The sequence below is a fragment of the Atractosteus spatula genome, chromosome 10 (assembly GCF_055471065.1).
Source record: "Atractosteus spatula isolate fAtrSpa1 chromosome 10, fAtrSpa1.hap1, whole genome shotgun sequence".
Taxonomy (NCBI): Eukaryota; Metazoa; Chordata; class Actinopteri; order Semionotiformes; family Lepisosteidae; genus Atractosteus; species Atractosteus spatula.
The window spans coordinates 29,262,654-29,279,130 of NC_142715.1; the positions used below are offsets into that span (position 1 = coordinate 29,262,654).

At 40.3% G+C, this 16,477-nt stretch overlaps 2 protein-coding genes across 2 annotated transcripts in view; one reads left to right on the plus strand and one right to left on the minus strand.

The window, feature by feature from the left end:
* LOC148827801 (scavenger receptor cysteine-rich type 1 protein M130-like) overlaps positions 1-16,477 on the minus strand; it is a 446,693-nt gene that overhangs the window by 311,263 nt on the left and 118,953 nt on the right. The window lies entirely within an intron of this gene.
* Positions 1-16,477, plus strand: part of LOC148827815 (scavenger receptor cysteine-rich type 1 protein M130-like) — a 104,618-nt gene that overhangs the window by 47,263 nt on the left and 40,878 nt on the right. The gene's annotated exons all lie outside the window — the stretch shown is intronic.

A 16,477-nucleotide genomic window follows, 5' to 3' on the forward strand; every position in this document is an offset into this window, starting at 1 on the left:
TTCATGGCACATAGCCTAGCGTTATCGCGATGGTTAGATATCCTGTTGCAGTTTCAAATTTTTTACTAGTCTTGAAAAATATCCACTCCCGGCACATGTTCTGTATAAGAAACTTACTGCACGTTTTATGCCAAATCAGTATTTCTATACTGGAAAGCTAAGGAGGTCCAGCATTTGTAATAATAATAATAATAATAATAATAATAATATTCTAGTTATCAATAGCATTTATTTTATAAATATACAAACAGCTTACTTTACTTCTCTGAAGCAGGTTTCCGTTTCTTATAGCCATAGCATAGTCCATTGCCGCAGAGAAGAAGAGCGGACATCAGTGGATTCTGTACAGACCTGCAGGCATGTCCCAGGTGAGTTCAAGTTCGCGATCAACAGTTACACCAAGAGCTGCAGCCACGCTTTCCTTTAAACTACCGGCGGTTTAAAATAAACTAGCCATTTAAAACAAAGTAGTGATTGACAGAACTAGACTGATCTACATGCTCTGATGCATAAAATAATATCGACATCTGCAACAGCAATGCCTGATAAACGATCTTTCCGTCGAGCGCTTGAAGTTCCTACCTCAAGTTTTAGTACCCTTATACGATCAGTCGTTTTTTTTTTCTTACTTTTGTTATAGTTTCCTTAAAAGACGGAGGAGAGGATGTGAGAGCGATTTAAGCTACGTTTGCATGTTTCTAGTTGTGAAAGAGAGCGGGATTAATATTTTGATTTCTTCATAATGTCACATTCAGACTCATCTCATGCCTTCAGGGTAAGACTAATAGACTTAGCGTTGCAAGGGTTAATGTACTGTTGCTTAAAAAACTTTTATACATAGCTGTGAAAATAATATTAAATAGATGACAACCTCTTACATATTGTATAAGTCGTTTAATCGAAGATTGCATTCTCAAAAAATAAATTACTGTAACGCATACGGCCGACAGGCACTGTGTAAGAGCCGGCTTACCAGAGCGGTGACGTCACCGCCCTTCCCTGTAATAGCTGGACCACAGCTGCTAAGATAGAGAGAGATCTCTCTTTAGGTCACCGGGCTGGGTCCCTGTTGAGTGACGGCGGAGTCCTGGGTTCAAGCAAGGGCGCCTGCCTGAACCCTGTTACATTACATTATACCCGCTCTTTGCCTGAAATATGTATTTAACAGAAAGTTTGGATTTTCAGCAGTGTTAAAATAATCAGGCTAGGACAGTTTGTGGTTTTTGGATTGCCTGAATTTGTTATACAATAATGTAATCCTCAATCTAATGGTTCCGTCCTGCATCGTTTACATTCAAATTTCATAACAGGAAAAAATATATATATTTTCCCTGCTTTCCCTGTTTAGAAAACCTTAATTCGCAGGTGCTTATAAATAAAAGATACTGTAATAAATATGCCCCTACGCATAACACGGATGTTGGCTGCCCGGGCTGAGGAAGACGGCAAGACCCCTGTTGAGTGATGGTTTGCGCCCATGTGGTAGAGAGAGGAACTGGGAGCGGCGGGGGCACAAGCCCGAGAACCCAAATTCGTTACATTGGTGTTAGGGTGGGATGGATGGACAGAGACCTACAGCACCTGTTGGACTCAGAGATGCGCCAGTTCCCCCAGCAGGTGTCCCACCCTTAAGTGCCAAGAGCTAGAATGGCTCCACCGGTGCAGCCACTGTTAGAAATTAAATCTAGGTGGACTGAGTGAGCACATTTGGTTCCTGTTCTGACCCGAGGAAGACCTAAATAATCTAGACCAGGCTCCTCTTATTCTTCTGCTTGCTGTAATAAAACCAGAATCTCCATCACTCCCACTCCCTGCTCTCTAAACTGATTTCAACATAAAATCTATCCAAAACCATCTCTGCAAATTCTCCCAGTGGTTGGTCATAAGAACAAAAGAAGAGTTAGAGACCCATCTAGCCCATTTGGTAGTAATTAATGCATCAGATGATCTCATCCAGCTGTGTCTTGAAAGGAAGCAGGGTATCAGTTTTAACAACATGGCTGGGTAGCTTGTTCCACCTTTCCATCACCCTATGAGTAAAGTAGTGCCTCCAGTTTTTAGTTTTAAATCCATGTAGTTTCCACTGTTCATACTAAAGAAATCCACTGGGTTTCAGTGGATCAGTGTCTCCACTGGTGATCAATGTCCTTTGAGAATATGGAATAAAAGTATCAGTGTAAGGATCCTATGCAGACGCAGATGCATAGGATCTGTACATGATATGTACAGTTGGCTTGTGCCGAACAGAGAGGGGACTATTTCCCGTATCAGTTTCAGTATCAGTTTCAGTGGGCGTCCTGGGAGAACGGCTGGTCCCAGGGGGAGATGGCAGGCCACCTTGCCATGGCCCGGGAGGGGAAGGCCTGACAGGCTTTGCTGACCAGCAATACAGCTACATGGCGTTGGCCATCCGGAGGCGTTTCAGTGGAGGAGGGAAGTCGCCCAGATTGCTGTGGGCAAAGCTGGCCCAACGATGGCACCTACCAGGCGAGCCCCTGGGATCAGTCACAGCAGACATGGTCTACTTCGCCCGCCAGGATGACACCACCCTTCCGTAAGAGGCGCAATGAGAGATAGCACCCCAGGCGACATAGTTGCAGCGCCATGTGATGCTGGCCATGCCGGTCTCCTTGGAGCAGGCTTTTTGGCTCTGGTGCAGCAGGCCAATGCTGTGTTTGAGGAGACCGGTGGGCACATCCAGAAGGGTGCTCCCTGCTGGGCAACAGGGGCTGCATCAGAGGAATCGGGTGGGGAGGAGGAGATGGCCACTGGTGTTACACCAGTAGAGCAGGGCAGACAGGTCACCTACTTACCACTGTGGACATCGCCCAGGAGGTGTTGGGCGCCGGAGCCAGAAGCTGTCGGGAAACAGGAGAAGAGCAGCCTAAAGGGGGCAGGAAAACCCGGAAGAGTGCTAGACCCCGCCTGCCATTGTGGGGTTTGTTCCTTTCCTGCCTCACTGAGGGCTGGGCATCAAGACAGCCGGACCCTCAGGATGGGAGACTATCAGCCTGCGCCTGAGGACAGTGATGGGACAGTGCGCAGAGGTCCTCGGCAAGGGGGTGCTGACTGACTGTGAATGTAAAGTTTGGGGCAGCCCCCTTTTATCTCCTCCAAATTCATGATGACTGAATCCTGGGGGACTGGTTGGAAGGAAGGTGGCTGCCTAGACTTGGGCTGGTGGGAGTTGGTGGGGCGGGGAACAGATCCGTCTCGAACATGATTATGTTAACTCTTGTAAAACTACTTCTACTACAGACCCAAAACCGATGTAAAACTAAGATCACCAGCAATTTTTTAAAAAAGATTCTCTGAATGAAACAGGAATTAACAGAAACTCTGTTCCGGTGTTTAATAAAGCTAAACAGTAAGCAGGTGTTTAAGGACAGCCCCAGAACTACTGAACACTTGCTTGAGGAGCTTTTCTCTGGTTAGACTGAGCACAGGCAGACATAGAAGTGTAAATATTGTGTCTCTGTACTTAGTGTGTATGTTCAAATTTACTCTTCTGTTTCAGATATTTGGACGGTCGCTTGACAGCTCTTGAACCCATCAGTATTTATTACCTTGATTAATGGAAATGCAGGTTTCCCCCCAAAAAACTATCATCCTTCTTTTATCTGACTTCAGTTTTGAAACTGGATCTTTCCCCTCTTAACATGGTATAAAGTTCAGGAATGAACTCACGTTTTCTACGTTATTTAGCATGTTGATATCAGCACAAAATATAAAACTCTTCCCCTTGACTCATGAATTACTTTCTTTATTGAAGGTTGTTCCTTTCCACCTGTCCTAGAGAACCGAATCCTGTGTGCTCAAGTGCTCTGAGCAAAATTGTTCGTGTCAAGGATCGCCTCAAGAAAGAGAAAGAGGAAAATCAACCCTGATATTTTTAGCACTGTCTGTGTGTGTTTCTTTTCTTACTACTTCATGTCCTTCTCCTGCCTCTTCAGTGTTCAGACAAAAAAAGGATGCTCAACACCCATTTTCAACATATGATGATATATGTCAAAACCTGATTTTCAGTTCTTTAAAGCATGTGTGCAGGCACTGTTCATTCATTATACATAAACGTAAAAAAATGACTCTGACGTTTGGTGACATTTGAGTTTTAGATGAATACAAGAGAAGAGAACTCCAGGTAACTTTGATAGAGAACAATGCTGTGTTTGTGTTCTAACCTGTCATAGTGATGCTACTATTTTGTTTGTACTAGTTTTCATAGTCTGAGAGGGGGTAATAAAGAAGCAATCAGCCCTGGCTCATCTCTTCTTGTTACTGTTTTCTGGGCCAACGTGGCTGTCACAGTCCATGACCTTAGTCATTAAGAGAATGAGCTTGACTTCTTCACAACAAGCACTGTGTAGAAAAACAGACAGTTTGAGAACAGTAGTTTTGCTCTCACCACCCAGGAACCTCGTGTTACAATGAAGTTTCAACTTCAGAATGCCCCCAAGCTCAGATACAGCTACCCTTTCACTTTCAAAATGAGGCTGTATGTATCTATTGATATCATGGCTCTGTGGAGATAAGATAAGAGTTTTTTTAAGCAGGTCATCAAACAAAGCATATCATATCTTCAATGAGAGGCACTCTGAAAATGAACCTAACGAAATCTGCAACAATAGAAATATATTTGAACTTCCTGGGATCGTGGTCTTATTAACTACAACTGGCAAAGCAAAATATCTGTTGAGGGGCCTGTTCACACAAGCTCAGGCGGTCAGAGACTTGATGACAGATCTGGAATAGAAGGATGGCTGTGATGCCAGATTCTAGATTATAGATCGTTGACTGAACTTTTGAAGTCACTTTTTTTAAAATTAAAATGTATGTGGCCTATTAGAGCTTCAGTACTGTCAAAGCCAAAGATAAAATCAACGTTCTGCTGTCAAACACTACAAGCTTCCTATCTATTACAACTGCACTTATAAGAAATGCCTGTGAAACTAACTGCCTATAAAGAGGCTTAAGAAATTCAGCACTCCAGTCCTTCTTCGGTATTTCCTCTTGGAGCAAGTAGAGTGATAATAACCAATGTCCAGGAGTGTTCACTCAGGGTATGGATTGTTACCCTGCTGATATGAATCTGCTGGCTGTTGGCCTCATGATCAGCACCAGGTAGCTTATTCCCAAGGAGCAAGGCTCAAGCTACGCTCAAGAGCCCATGGAATTTGCATGTTAGATGGTACTGTAAGATCCCCCCTTCTTGTCTGTTCCAGTCTAAACTCTGTTCCAGTGTTTAGTAAAGCTAAACAGTAAGCAGGTGTTTAAGGAAAGCCCTAGAACTACTGAACGCTTGCTTGAGGAGCTTTTCTCTTTTGAGACTGAGCAAAGGCAGACATAGAAGTGTAAATATTGTTGCTCTGTACTTAGTGTCTATGTTCAAATGTACACTTCTGTTTCAGATATCTGGACTGTTGCTTGACAGCTCTTGAACCCATCAGTATTTATTACCTTGATTAATGGAAATGCAGGTTTCCCCAAAAAACGATCATCCTTCTTTTATCTGATTTCAGTTTTGAAACCGGATCATTCCCCTCTTAACATGGTATAAAGTTCAGGAATGAACTCACGTTTTATACGTTATTTAGCATGTTGATATCAGCACAAAATATAAAACTCTTCCCCTTGACTCGTGAATTACTTTCTTTATTGAAGGTTGTTCCTTTCCACTTGTCCTAGAGAACCGACTCCTGTGAGCTCAAGTGCTCTGAGCAAAATTGTTCGTGTCAAGGATCGCCTCAAGAAAGAGAAAGAGGAAAATCAACCCTGATATTTTTAGCACTGTCTGTGTGTGTTTCTTTTTTTACTACTTCATGTCCTTCTCCTGCCTCTTCAGTGTTCAGACAAAAAAAGGATGCTCAACACCCATTTTCAACATATGATGATATATGTCAAAACCTGATTTTGAGTTCTTTAAAGCATGTGTGCAGGCACTGTTCATTCATTATACATAAATGTAAAAAAATGACTCTGACATTTGGTGATATTTGAGTTTTAGAGGAATACAAGAGAGGAGATCTCCAGGTGACTTTGATAGAGAGCAATGTTTTGTTTGTGTTCTAACCTGTCATAGTAAAACTACTATTTTGTTTGTACCGGTTTTCATAGTGTGAGAGGGGGTAATAAAGAAGCAATCAGCAATGGCTCATCTCTTCTCGTTACTGTTTGCTGGGCCGACTTGGCTTTCACAGCCCATGACCTTAGCCATTAAGAGAATGAACATGACCTCTTCACAACAAGCACTTTGTTGAAGAACAGAAAGTATGGGAATAGTAGTTTTGCTCTCACCACTCAAGAACCTCGTGTTACAATGAAATTTCAACTTCACAATGCCCCCAAACTCAGATACAGCTACCCTTTCACTTTCAAAATGAGGCTGTATATATTTATTGATATCATGGCTCTGTGGAGATAAGATAAGAGTTTTTTAAGCAGGTCATCAAACAAAGCATATCATATTTTCAATGAGTGGCATTCTAAAAATGAACCTAGCGAAGTCTGCAACAATAGAAATATATTTGCACTTCCTGGAATCGTGGTCTTATTAACTACAACTGGCAAAGCAAAATATCTGTTGAGGGGCCTGTTCACACCGACTCAGGCGGGCAGAGACTTGATGACAGATCTGAAATAGTAGGATGGCTGGGATGACAGATTCTAGATTATAGATCGTTGACTGAACTTTTGAAGATTCTTTTAAAATTAAAATGTATGTGGCCTATTAGAGCTTCAGTACTGTCAAAGCCAAAGATAAAATCAATGTTGTGCTGCTCAAACACTACAAGCTTCCTTTCTTTTATAACTGCACTATTAAGAAACGCCCTTGAAACTACTTCCCATAAAGAGGCCTACGAAATTCAGCAGTCCAGTCCTTCTACGGTATTTCCTCTTGGAGCAAGTAGAGTGATACCAATGTCCAGGAGTGTTCACTCAGGGTATGGATTGTTACCCTGCTGATATGAATCTGCTTTTAACTGTTTTCTAGTTTGAAACTGGATAATGTTTCTCTTAACATGGTATAAAGGTCAGGAATGAACTCGCATTTTCTATAATAATTAGTATGTTGATTTTAGCCAAAAATATATAACTTTCTTTATTGAATGTTGTTTCTGCACTCTGTCTTGATCTGTTATTTTCCATGTTTTAGTCTCATCTTGCTTTCTGGCGATCCTGCACACTTCTTCTTCTGTTCCTGGTCCAGTTCCTGCTTACCTGGTGGTCTGTGCACTTTTGGTCATTTCCAGTCTTGTTCCTGATTATCCTGTCCAGTCCTGCTGTGCTGCACCGTCACCTGCCTGGACCACTCCCACTGCTCCTGTCCATTATTGCAGATCCTACTCGGAATCTTCCATCATTGCTTGCCTTGGCTTCAGATGTTTCCATGAGACCTCATCCTTTCAGGTACATCAACTCTTTGCTTGTGTTAATGCCTCTTTTCAATAAACTAGTCTTTATCTCATGTATGAATTCTCTCATTACTCAATAGGCTTTAGGATTTCTTCCACTTTGCCAAAGTGTAACACTTCCCAGCTGGAAGAGTCAGTCTGAGAACAGAACTCAGACAGCTCTCTGCAGAGTACATCTTTTACCTGGAATCAGTGAGTCACTTTCCTGGCTACAAATGATGGTTGCAGGCAGAGTGCACCATCTGACATTGTATAGCAGATCATCTGACACTGATACTTTTGAATGGCTAATGGATAATACACAATATATATGTATGAAAAATGTAGCGTATCTGCACACACAATAGAACACATCTTAAAAAAAACATTAGCCTACAGTATGTTTTATTCATATTGTCAAATATCTTAGTGACCTTGTGGATTAGAGAACTGCACTTTCCTCTCCAGAGAGTTTCTATACTGTGATCATACACTCTGTCCATAGAGTGTTCATGGAGACTCATTCACATAGTGTACACTGTAATAATGAGAGTATTTTTAGAGGGTGGTTGAGAGAGTGATATTTGGATTGAACACCATGCAACCATATGAGGAACGTTTATCACTGATCTGGAAATAGGATCAGTTTTAACCACTGATCCAGGTGCCACATGCCTTTTTATGGAGGAAGAAGATTTGTGGAGGAAGAAAATCGGTTCCTTCTATGGGTGACTGGTGGAGTTTCAGAAAAAAAAATGTACTCTGCTGTGTCACAACACATTGTGTCATTGTGTCCACATACTTGAACACAGTACAGAAACGACCTGTTCCCCTGTTTCTGTCAGCTAAGACTGGTTTGTGACGCATCTCAAGGGCACAGGGGGTATTGGGAAATTGCAAGAATGAGGCACTCTGTCCTACTAACACATGGAGAACGTGTTGAATTAAGCCGGGACCACTATGTGTTTGTTTTTTTTTAATTTTGAATCCAGGACTGAAACATTCTGCTCACATTTTCTGGACGCTATGTGGAAGCAGTTAAAAAGGAAAACAAAATGTTTATTTGTAGTGAAAATTGAATAATTAAAATTATGGGAAGTGGTATTAAAACTGTACAATGCACTAGTGAGGCCTCATTTAAATTATTGTGTACAGAAGTGATCACCATGTTATAGATGTTATAGAAATTATATTGGAATTAGTGTGGAGAAGAGCAAACTGAGCGGAAGGAAATGAACTACACTGCCAGGCTGGAGGAACTGTGTCTCTTTAGATTGAACGGAGTGTCCTACACTTACAGATTGAAGGATCTGCTGGTCATTGGGGTGAAAGACAAGCAATCTTGGTGTCTGCAATATCAAGGAGGAGGTTTAAAGTGGCATTTCAGTGGGTAACAGAAGATGATTTTGCAGTTGAGCAACAGATATTGAGAGTATATTGAATGGTGTGCTGCTCATTCTAGTGTGGAGCCAAGTGTATTGGTGTGAAGCTTATACTGGTTTTGAGCCAACTGTACTGGTGCAGTTCAAGTATGTGGACACTATGACACTACATATTGTGACTTCACCGGTCACCCATAGAAGGACCCCATTTTCAAATTTTCATAAAGTCTAGAGATGATACTGGTTTGGAGCCAGGGTACTGTGTGTCTATGTACAAAATTTACTGTTTAAGAGTTTGAGGAAGAGTTTAGTAAAAGGATGGGGAACATAGTAAAGTCTGAACAAAATACATTTCCTCCTTTAGAAATGTCAAAAGTAGCTCTATGTGTCATGAGCTGTGGTGTGTCACTGTGTGATGTGTCATGAGACTGGGTGAGTGCTGTAATCTAACCTTTGTTCTAACCTTTTGTTCTAAGATTTAAAAGTACAAAGCTAGCTTGAAATAGCACCACAAAAGTGGAAGATTGCACTGTTGAGTCTATTCGTTTCCAGCATTATGGTGATTTTTGACATTGGTTATCCCAAATAGATTAAAGTTCCAAAAGGATGACACTATTACTGTTACATGTTCAATTTGGGGTACCACAGGGATCAATGCTGGGACCAATATTTTTCTCTCTCTACATGTTGGTGCTAGGTAGGATAATCCGAAAACATAATATTAACTTTCATTCATATGCTGATGACACTCAAAGGTACATTTCGTTTACACTTAATGACAACTCTATTATCACTTTATTTAATTGCATTAATGAAGTAAAGACTTGAATGTGTGAAACCTTTTTGTTACTTAACTCTGATAAAACTGAGGTTTTGTTGTTTGGAGGAAACAATACTGATAGGACTGCTATAACTTCAGCACTTAACTCAGAGGATTTAAAACTTTGCCTCAGAGACTCAGCACGTAACCTAGGTGTCATATTAGACAAAAGGCTCTCATTTAACTCTCATGTTAAAACAGTATCTAAAACATGCTTCCTACAAGAAATATTGCAAAACTAAGGCAGTTTTTCTCCACTCAAGACACAGAGAATACATGCACTGGTATACAGCATGTTAGATAACTGCAATGGCCTACTAACAGGGAGCACCCACCACTCTTTCAACACCTTACTGTGAACTCAGAATGCAGAAGCTAGAATTGTTACTAGGAGTAGACCATATAACCCCCATACTTAGCTCTCTTCAATTGGCTTCCTGTCAGGTACAGGGTGGACTTCAAAATCCTTCTACTTACTTACAAGGCTCTCAGAGATCAGGCACCTGTCTATCTAATGGAACTTATTAATGTATACCATCCAAGTCGCCCGCTTAGATCACAGAATGCAGGTCTTCTACGTATTCCATTAATAAAAAACAGTTGGCAGTAAAGCCTTTAGTTACAGGGCCCCTAGCTTATGGAATAGTCTGGAATATTTGGGATGCAGAGTCAATCTCAGTATTCAAATCATTCTAATATAATATTAGCGTGCCCAAAGGGATAGGGCAACTAGTTGGCCTTGGACCACTTGAGGTTTTTTCTCTCCTTACTAAGGAGTTTTTGGTTCCTCTCCTCCATTGTCTTCTGTTCTGTATTGACAAAATGTATCGTCAATTGTATTGTTAAGCGCCTTGGGGCAACCTTGTTGTGAAAGGCACTATATAAAAATAAATTGAATTGAATTGAATTATATCTAACTTGCCTCTTTGTGAAAATCTGAGAGTGTGCTGTTGCAGTTCAGTTTAACAATCACCTCATTGAAATTAACCACTTTATAACAGAGAGAGGAACCACAGAGAACATTAAATTCCCATGGACTGAATTACCATTTCTATGATACTTAAACCTACAGTATGCCCACGCTAAACCTGACACTAAAGTAGCTGTCTCTGCACTCTTAAACTGCATTTCTGATATAAAAACCTTCATGACTTACAATTTCCTTTACAAAATGCCACAAGACAAGGCCCATGAACTCTGTGGAGCCAATGCAGTAACCCTGCTGATTGTACAGTTCTGGAACCATTAGGGTTATATCCAATCCTTGCTTGATTTTTGGCTCTCAGGTGCAGAATATTGTAAAAACATTGTTCTTCCATCTCAGATATACCACCACACTATGTTTTATTTTGCCTTTGTTGCTTTGTTCTCTCATATTGATTGCAGTAATGCTGGTGTATTTAAATCCACACTGAACGAACTTCAGTATGACCAGAATTTGGCAGCCAGAATCCTGACCAGGCCTAGTGCAAGTGATCACATTACTGTCCCTGCACTGGCTTCCTGTCACGTTTCTTGTCAACTTCTAAATCCTCATTCTTACATACAAGCAGGGCTTGGCACCTCAGTACCTGTCTGAGCTACTATTGACCTGCTCCCCACCTCGCAACCTTCGCCAGCTGTTTGGGGTCACAAGTGAGAAACCGTCCAGCGGTCAGACAGAGTTTGTTTGGTTTCAAAGTCTCCAGTAATGGAGCCAGTTCCCCTGTTTCTGTGCAAAATTATTCATACTTGTATTTATGAAGTATATAAAGGGTTAATTGAAGAAGCTTTCAGAAGCATGGAGTGATAACAGAAAAACACACTTGTGTTTAACAGTATTGTGAGTTCAGTGAAGTGTAGTTGCAGTGTGGGGGAATTGTCCTGTTCAGTCCTGTGTGTGTTACAGAGTGTGACAGTTTTTAAACAGGACAGTGTAACATCACCTATAATGAGTGTAAAGATGTACAAGGCTGAGAGGAAGATCCGCGATACCAGCTGCAGTTACCCCTGTAATGCAAGAACCTGTGGAAACACCCCTATATTTGAACTAACTTTAGAAAATAATCCTTTAAAAAACATGATCTTGTGTGACTATTCTCGGCGTGCGTCTCTAACTGCATCCAGCACAGGAAGGGACCTGCGTGACATCATTACGGCCAGGCTGTGTGGGACTCGCAGTGCAGACGCCCCCAAGAAGTCTCCCAGGGGATTTATTGGAATTGTATTTCGTAACTAGTATCTACTGCCAGCTATGGTGAAGTGTTCAGACAGGGTTACACTTAGAGCAAACTACCTGCCTCCATGAACTTATTTAAAACAGGCGTGGTTGAAAACACCAGGCTCAAATTACTCCTGTGATACCGAAATACAATATGAGGTATTAATAAATCAATATTTATGTAGCCTGGCAAAGAATAACCAGCAAAGGACACAGATATATTTTTGGGGTTCTTTATTTCCAGGTGAGTATGGTGTCTGATCTGTTTTGTTAGTTTGGAAAATAATAAAAAAAACAAAAGAAATTACATATAACGATATTTTTACCCACACGAAATACAGTAGTGACTCTTCCTACCATGAAGGAAAACATAAAAAACACATTTTAGTTTTACGGTTTCAACATTCCATCTGACCGTTACAAAATCGCATCTAAACTGAACAAAATATAAATTACATTACAGTTGAAGTTTAAACAACTCACCACGCAGCGCGTGCAGAAATAGGTCGCTCACAGCTCTACCCTCACTGAGAACTACATTACAACGATAATTAGCATAATACTTACAATTGCATACACTTAACAAACGGTGCTACACCCATTTCACAGCTAAACATAAGTCTCTGTAAAGAATAAAGGAACATAAAATACAAGGAACCTGTGAAACACATTACTTACAAATCAGTAAACAGATATTCCTAACCCGAGTAGATGTCTTGAAACTGGCTACGGCCTCAGTGCACTCAGTTAAAATCTAATATCCATCTTGTTAATCTTGTCTCAATCCTATGAAATACCCCTTTATACTTGTTAATACTTTTGATACTTTTCACCACTAGGTCACAATGTCCCCTGCTGCATAGTCAACTTCCCGGTGACTATCAACCTTTCACCCCCTTGACTGCCTCCCTAAAAAGGACAGCACTTAAGTTTGTTCTCATCTGGGAAAAGACTTCTAGAGTTAAGGAGATCGCATTACAGACAGACTTGGGTTCATGAAAAGGATTAGTGTGCACCCCAGCATTGGCTCTATGACTTCTGCGTGGAACAGGAGTAGATACATTTAATACACGGTCACTAGAAGAGAAGCTGGTAGTAGGCTCAGCCCTAAAAGGCTCGGTATCAGCCTCAGATACACCACGATCTAACAGGTAGCGCCATCTAGTGGATTTGGCATAACAGGCAGCTATTCACCACTAGGTCACACATATATAAACTATCAACGCACATTTGTATAATGCTCATTTAATTATGATTGTCAAGAATTGTCAAGTTCTCCAACAAATCTGTGTTCTAATTTTAAAATATTTTTGTAAAGGATACAACGGGTGTATAAATGAATTCTCCCAACAGCCAGATGAAAATACAATTCCACACGTGAAAATGGTTTCCTTGGATATTGCCTATTGCGATATTGACTTAGGTCCTTTATTGTTAACTTGTTTCACTTCCACACGAGTAAAACACGCATACTTCCTGCAAATTTCAAGAGCGTTAAGGTTTTTTGAAGAAATCCAATTAACTTTTAGCAGAGACTATGTTCACATGGGAACAATCTGAAGCGCATCCCTGAGTGGGCTTGAACCACCAGCCCTTTGTTTAACAGCTGCGCAGAGACACACTCCTGTTGCTTTTCACCATTCACACGTTTGTAGTTAAAGAAAATAAAATACTGGCATTTTCCTGCCAGCCAGCAGTATTTCTTCTGCACTGACCAAGAATAACCAAGAACTTTATTTCATCTTTCATAGGTTGTAATTTCCAGAAAAGGAAGTGAATACTTGTATTAAGCTAAATCAAGCCGACGGAGATGCACTGCAGTTGTTTTTCTCCACTTTTCGTTAAAAGGAGAAAAAAAATCACTGGCATTTTCTTGCAGTATTTCTTTTGTCCTGATAAGCAAGATTTGTACTTTATTTTTCAGAAGTTGTATGACTTTCTTGAAATTAAGAAACCGCTTGTTCCAGAAAGGAAATGAAGACTTGTTTCAAAGTAAATCAAGATGTATATCTCTCTCTGCGTGTGCTCTTATCTGTCCATCTCTATCTCCTCTTCTCTTACTCTGGCAGTCTGTGCAGAGTATCTGAAGGGGATGTAACACCACTTGGCAAAGAAGAAAGACGCAGAATAAAAAATCATTATTCTCTTCTCAGTCAGATTCACAGCTCAGACTCACACTCGGACAGAAGCTCATCTCCATACTGTTCTCTATCCTGACAACCCAGAACAAGAGTATATTCAGACAATCAGTGCTGCTACATGAACAATATCAGACAGAACAGCCTGGACTCAAGTCACATCTCCCCCTTTTCTCCTTCCTCACAGCCTCTTAGAGACAGAGCAGAGCTCCTGGTTCTCCTCTCTGTGAACTGGGCTCAGGGGTCACTGATCTGGCAGCTGTGGGCTCTGTTCCAGGTCAGAAGCAAGAAGCTTCTATTAACCCTTTCCAGGACCTCCAGCCATTCAATATTACTGTACTTTCTTTACTGTAATGTAATGTTTCTTTATTAGCCCTGTACAATTTCTTGCATTAGGAATTTGTCTTTTCGCATATGTCAGCCTACAAACATGTTTTATAAATGTTTTATAACACACATGAGTGTGGAATTATCTTAGTATTTATGTAATAAACACCAGTATTGACACTTTGATCAGTATATTGATTATTAGTAGTTGATGATCCGATGGTCATGTCTACAATAGTGACTAGTTGACCAGTCTGTAGCTCTGAGCAGTGGAACTCAGATAACACAGAAGATTCCACACCAGCCCTGGGATTCAGCTGCTCTCACAAGTGTCTAACAGTCTTATAAATTTACAATTAGATGAATTATTGTAACAGTTATACAGTTAATTTAAATCATCAGACTACCTATGAAATTGAGAGCTGGCTGGAAATAAAACCAGGATACCCATTTTAACCTCCAGGATCAGGAGTCTGTTCCTCCTGGTTCCTGTACTCTGATGATTCGTTTAAAACATTTAAAAGCGCTTATTACAGGGACTTGTGCTCGTTCTCTACTGCTCCACACGGGTACGCTTTGTAACACATTAATCTGCGAAGTAAACTATTTTTTTCCTGTTTAATGAATTTAATTCCTTGGTATGTCACTCTCCTCCTCCAACTGTAATAAATCAATTCTCTTCACAGCCCGGTGTGTTCTTTTTTGGGGGGAGATGTTATATCTGTAAGAAAAGCCGCCGAGCTCCGGACAGGAGTCTCCTCCAGCGGAGACGCGCTCTGTTCTGTCAGAAAGAGCGCTGGGACGTCACAGACACCAGCCAGAGCGCCGGGATCACAGAGAGAGAGACTGAGGGAGGAGCGCAGAGCGCACGAAGGAGAGTTATTGATCACTTATCTATCCACAACCAATTAATTAAACTGAAGAACCGTAGAATAATTGATTAACTTCACCCATTGGTGAGTACTGATTCTTTTCTTGACCCTGTTTAAATATCTAGAAAACAGTCAATTAAGACTGTATCGATCAATTACCATTGTGCGTTATATGTTAATAATGGTTAATCCAAAATTAAACAATGATTATTCATATTATTATTTAGGTAACTGTATCCTAGAGCTAGAAAATGATATTTCAAGTTCATAAATGTATGTAAGTAACAGTTTAAATGCATTTTTCCAGTATTTATAAATCATAAGAATGGTAACCACGGCAACAGGCGCCCCGTCACTGCTCGCGTTTAAGTGTCTCGCATTTGTCACAGAGAACGGTGTGAAGTCACGAGCAGCCACTAATACTAATACCAGTGTCTTCATGTTAATATTAGTGAGATTACAACTGGTAGTTTTAATGCTAGTGTTCATGTGAGTATTAATGACAGTGGCACTACTGATTGTTTTAGTTTTAATGTTCATATTAATATTAATTATAATTATAGAGTTAATGTTAGAGTATTAACACTAGTAGTAATGTTAGTTTTAGTAATAGCATTACTGTTATTATTAGTAGTTTGTGTCAGTGTTAGTGATTGTCTTACTGTTGTAATATTAGTAGTTTTTCTATTTGTGTTAGTCATCTTGTATCTGTAGATAAGTGTGTTTGTGGTATCTGTGTGTGTGAATGCATGCCTGTGAATGTGTTTGTATGGTGTGTGTCTGTGAATGTGTGGTGTCTGTCAGTATGTAGTTTTATATTTGTAAGTGTATGTGTGGGTATGTCTGTCAGTGGGTGTAGTGTCTATGTGTCTATGTAAGTATTAATGATGATAGCATTACTGATAGTTTTAGTATTAATGCTAGTATTCGTGTTAATATTAGTGAGAGTATATCTGGTAGTTTTACTAATAATACAACTATACATCTGAGAATTTGTGATGATAGATACTTTTAATTTTAGTTTTAATGCTAGTATTCATGTTAGTATTCGTGATAATTATGCTGTTAGTTTCAGAGTATTAACACTCATCATCATGTTCGTTTTCATGACATTATTACTGTTATTATAAGTATTATTGGTCTAGTAGTAGTTTTTGTCAGTGTTAGTGTTAGTAACAATGATAGTGTAAGTTTTGGTGTTATTGCGTTACTGTGTTAGTGTTGCTGTTGTAATATTAGCACTATTGCATTAGTGTTAGTTATAGTGTATCTGTACCTAAGAGTGTATGCGGTGTCTATGTGTGTATATAGTGTTTATTTGTGTATCTGTGAGTGTATGAGTGTCTG